The following is a 5,628-nucleotide window of genomic DNA, read 5'->3' as shown; positions in this document are numbered from 1 at the left end:
CTACCCTCAGAGCCTGCTGAGTTTACATAAACACAGCAGTCCCCCTCCCCTGATTAAGAATCATCCCAGTGCTCCCAGTGGATAACAGAAATCACAGATCATAGCAGACCCTCCATACAAGCCCTGAGACACTGAGATGACCCACAACCAAGGCTGCAGTGAAGTGACTCATGGGGAGGTAGTGTATGCAGTGTGGACACTCTGGACAAAGGTTGGCCAGTGTTCCAGCCAGGACGAGCAGAATGCTGAGATTCATCATGCCGCTCAGAACAGCCCTCAATTATCAAGGTATGAATTGCTTATTTCTAAAAATTTTCACTTAATATACTTGGACTATGGTTGTCCACAGCAAAATCGAATAAGGAAGGACTACTGTAATATCTTTCCATAAAAGATTCTGAGTAGCTTAAATAATACTATAGTCCAACAAAAAGAAGTTGTATTCAACCCTACAGGTTGGAAAGTCACCATGACAGTGTTTGTTTAGAGGGAGTGAATCTTTGCTATCTAAAAAGTCCTAAACATAAGAAAAAGTCCCGCGCATTTTTCCCCAAAATTATAATCTTGTAAAAATATGACCCAAATCTATTTATGAATCTAGCATCCCTTTGCTGTTCATCAGGGATATAAACCAATCAGTCCGACAGCCAATAGAGTCTGTTGTTCAAGTTTCCTATATATCAGACTAAAATTAAGGAATTATTCATTACTTTAAAAATGAATAATTCATCCCTTGTTAGCAGAACAGGTAAAAAGCAATAAGATTTAAAGTCTAAGCAGAACCCTAAGCTTTTTGTTGGTACCTGACATTAGGAAATTCAAAGAGATAGATGATAGAGGGATAGATTTCTAAAATTTAATTTTCAGATCTCTGTGAAGAAGAGATATTCAATCTTGGTGTGAGGGACAGGCATCATCATCTCTATTTGGGTGACGGAGGTAACAAAAGCATGGTTTCAAACACTTACACATCCATGATAAAGTGATAGTTTTATTGGATTTTAACTTAAAAAAATGGATGAAATAATTACAACTTGCCTTTTGATGATATTGAGACCACAGATGCAGTTCAGAGTCTCAGAGCTAACAAGGGTTAAAGACCTTCTGGCTAATTTAAGCATCACTTTTACTTGAGTTAGCTTGAGTATTTGTCAACCATGAGTCTTTGTAAGAATCATTACTTCTCTAAAAATATAGCAGTTCTGCAGGGCTCATTAACTTACTCAGCAACTGCACTTGCTGCACCTCCTGCATGTTGGGGCCCTTCGATGGGGAGGCAGAGCTGGGAACATTGGACACAGGCCCAGGGGTGACTGCTGCGTTACGTGTACGGAGGAGACACAGTTCAGAAACCCTTGTCGGCTTATCACATCTACATCACTTACATTTAAAGAACTATTTTAAAAAGAAAGAAACAGGTTAGTTTTGGACTGAGGTCAGTGCTATGGATCATGAACTAGAGACAGTATGAGTTTTGGGGTTTTACACTAAATATTTTTGGGTGATGAAATTAATTTAAAGGCAAGGACAGAAAATGTGGTGAGAAAAATAGCGAACCCACACCAGGCACAGGGCAGCACTGTCTCCTGCTGGCGCCTGTGGGGAACACTGGACTGCTCTCGCTTTCCCTCAAGGCCGTTTCCTTTCTTATGAAGAGGTCTCTGGGGATCCTCGCACACGAAGTCTGCAATCCAGTCTCTCCTCACGCGTTTTCCTTCGACTTTGTCACCCTTGGCAGGACGTGTCCTTGTGTTTAGCCCTTCAAGCACAACTGATGTTTGTTAGGTTCCTCCACGGGAGGCACAGGTGAGCAGGGACACAGTGGGAGGGCGGCAGCAAGACAGGCAGGGCCAGTTGCTGGGGAGCCTGGGCGTGGAGGGCAGATGTCCGGCCAGCTGACCGAGCAGGACTGCGAGTCCTGCAAGTTGGCGTTGGGTTGTCCAGCATTGTTGTCCTACCGCTACACGTTAGTTGTTTCCTGATCCAATTCTTCCTCCATACAGTCGCCCAAAGGTTTTAAAAATACTTTCTTCCGGAAGCAAAATCTAAGATCTCCTTCTGGTTGTTCTGAGTTTCTTGCTAAAAATTCCATGTTGACACACTTACATCTGGTTTATCGACTGTCTTTCATATGTTCAGTTTAGCTTCAATTAGTCTTAGCAAATGTTTTCTCTTTTAATTTGTGATTGTGGTAAATAACTTTAATTTTTAGGTAAAAATCCGTAGGTATGTTTTGTCTTTTCTAAGTAGTATGTAATACGATTTTTTAGAATTCCTATATGACAGGCACTATCTTTTAAAAGCTATGTTTCATTCTTTTGCATTTCTGTGATTACTGGCTCTTTTGACATATTCCATTGTATTACTTTGTGTTTCCTACTTGCCCTGTTTGTGTTCTTATTATTTTCTGCTTTCTTGCCTGGTAATGTGTTAATCATATTGTCTTCTACTGGTTCCACACCAATAATAGCTAGGATTTATTTATTGTGTCTTTTCTTAGCCACCGCTCTTAGCTCTTCGGGGTTTTGATAACTTATTTCATCCTTGTAACAACCAGTGATGACACAGATGAGAAAACGGAGGCTTAGAGCAATTGGGTAACTTCCTGTGGCTCACGTGGAGTGATCCCCAAGGCAGCTTCACTGCTGTGCTGCCTCAGGCCCTTGGTAAATCAGCGTCCATTGTCTATCGGAAGTATGACAGGCGTGGAAGCCTGAAACCCTTCTGCCCGTCATCCATTTTTCCATTGCCTTTTGTTACGCAGTCCTATCTCTTGAAAGCCTCATAGTCTTAGTCCCCTCCCCTACAGAAAACCTTAAATCTACAACACATTTTACCAAATACGTCCTTGTATCCTTCCTTTTGGGCTTATTTTCTTGCTTGCTGAAATGTATTCTTTACTAGTTCTCTAAGTGACAGCCCATGAGTGGTTTTCTTTTTTTTTGGTACTGTATTCTGATTGCTTCTTATGTGCTTTTGTTTTCAATCTAGAGATCCTTGTCTTTGGTTTTAGGAAAGTCCCTCTCTTACTTTACGGAGTACTATTCTCTCCATTCTCTGCTCTCTAGTCCCTGGTTCTGGAGGTCTTATTGGATACATGCTGGATCTTTGCATTATCTTCCATATCTTTAAAAAATGTATCTGTTAAAAGATTTTCATATCTCTTTGTATAATGTTTTAAATACCTGAAATATAGCTTCCAGTTCTTGTTTATTTCTATGGTTAGTCTATTATTATCTTTAATTTATTTTTCATTTTGAGAACTTCTCTATGGTTTCTGTTAAATTCTACTTTAAAAATATTTTCCTTGATCTCTGTATATTTTAAATTTCATTTCAGAGTATTCTGCTGTTTAAAATTCCTGGGTGTAAATAATCCTTTCTCCCATTTTTGAGTGGACAGTTTTTTTGTGTGACTGTGGTTGTTGTTGTTGTTTTTTAAAACAGAGTCTTGCTATGTGGTCCTCACTCCGTGGCTTAGGCTGGCCTCAAACTCACAGTGATCCTGCTGTGTTAGCCTGCCGAGTTCTGGGATTACAGGAGTTTGCCACACGGCCACTCTCTTTCTCCCCCTTTTTAATGCACTGACTCTCTTCCAAGGGTCGTTCCCCCCCACCCCATACACTTCGGAATTTTAGACACAGCTCAGCTACAGGTGGAGCTATTTCCTGTGCAGATGTTTTGAGTCTCAAGCTGGGAAGGCATCTGTACTGGGCACTAAGGTATTTGCCATGGTGCCCACTTCCTTGGCCTCCTTTGGCCTGTGACAGTTTCTCGTTCTCTTGTCTTTCATGACCTTGAGATTTTTAAAGAGCATAGGCCAATTCTTTTATAACATGTCCCCAGTTTGAGTTTTGATGGCTCACTCATAGATTGAGGTTATGAGATTTGGGGAGACTCTTGCAGAATTGGAGCAACATTTCTTAACACATCGAATCAAAGCACATGGCATCCATCACATGACTTGTCACTGGTGAGGTTGGCATTGATCCCACTGAAGGTCTTGTTTGCTAGGTTTTACCAGTGTGAAGGTGCTGTTTTCCTTTCCATCCTTGGTTCTCCAGGGAAGTCACTGAGTCCACTGTACCCTCAAGGAAGGGGGATTATCTTTGCCCCCAGAGGAGGGAGCATCCGCATAATTATGGGGAAGTCCTCTGTAAAGAGTTCTTATTTAGCTCAGTGTTTCTGGCATCTGCTTTGCAAGCACAAGGTCCTGAGTTCAATCCCCGGTACGGAAAAAAAAAAAAAAAAAAAAAGAGTTCTTATCTCTTCTTCTGTATTCATCTATTTATTCAATAATTTATTTAGATCACTGTGGACTTAGGCATAATCATGTTCTACTTTGGGTCAGAACCCAACACTATGTCATTTGTTTTTGTTCTAATTATTTCAGGTTTGTCCATGGCCACTCTTTCCAGTTTGTCCCTGTTCCCTCAGACATGCCCCACCCTTGTGTTTTCCAAGCGTTTCCTTACTTTCACTGCAAGACGACCCAAGCTCACCCAGTACTTTTCATGCTCCATCCCTAGAAGCAACTTTCTCTTTAAGGAACCCTGATTCTTTTTATTGGAGAATGCTGTGTAGAAAGCAAGAGTGTGTGCTGTGTTCCTGCTGTGCTGGGCATTGCAGGCCCCCAGTGAATGAAGGGGGGTAATATGTGTACGGCCGTACTGAAAGAAAACGAGCCAAACAGAAGCACCCAAGGCAAGGCTTTACGGGGGGGGGGGGGGGGAAACAGCTGCCCAGCTGCATCGAACAATGGCGAGAGCAGCAGCCAGGGGCTGCCTGGGTGAGGTTTATAAGGGCTGGGAGAGTGTCGTGGAGGCAGATGATTGGCTACGACTGGGGGCGAGGTTTAAATTCATTGGTGGATTTGAACCTTTAGGTGGGAAGGACCAATGGTGGGAGAAATTAGTGCAGGGGAGGGGGGAGCAGGTCTTTGTTTCCCCTGTAGCGACTCATTTCCTGTAGGCAGGAGCCATTTTAGGATGCAGTGTTTTTTTGGCCATTTTATCTAGCAGGGAACTCTATCTCGTAGCCCTCAGCTGTACTGATCATTGTCACCTAACTCGCTGGTTCTAACTCCATGCGGGTGATGAGATGTTGAACCACTATCCAGGCCTAGCTTGAGTTCAGATTCTTTTTTTTTCTTTTTTCTTCTTTTTTTTGTTTTGAGACCCAGTCTTGCTATGTAGTTCAGGCTGGCCTCAAATTTAAACTCACTATGTAGCCAGACTGGTCTCAAACTTGCAGTGATCCTCTGGCCTCAGCCTCCCCAGTGCTGGGAGTTGCAGGTTCTTGGTGACTCTTTCTGTTGTGGCAAAGCAGAACAGGTCGATGCTATAGCCAAGTGTTACAGTTCTGAAGCACAGCTGAGTGCCACAGCTCAGTGTCCCAGCTACTAAAAGTTGAAGACTGAAGAATCCGATGGTCACTCAGAGGTGGAGAAAAACCTTTATTATGTTGGCAGGCTCAGAGGAGTTCATACTCTGAATCTCTACCAGACATGAGAGCTCCTTATATAGGGATCTACAGGGTAGGTGAGCATGCTCACTGAAGAAGGGGGGCAGAGTTTCAGAACATTTTTTTGTTGTTGTTAAATTCTTTTATTGCCACACTTTAGGTATAC

This window comes from Heterocephalus glaber, unplaced genomic scaffold, assembly GCF_053883595.1.
Source record: "Heterocephalus glaber isolate CG9 unplaced genomic scaffold, H.glaber_assembly_v1.0 deba00001550, whole genome shotgun sequence".
Taxonomy (NCBI): Eukaryota; Metazoa; Chordata; class Mammalia; order Rodentia; family Bathyergidae; genus Heterocephalus; species Heterocephalus glaber.
The sequence above is the reverse complement of the archived record's forward strand: the minus strand, read 5'-3'. Positions refer to the sequence as shown.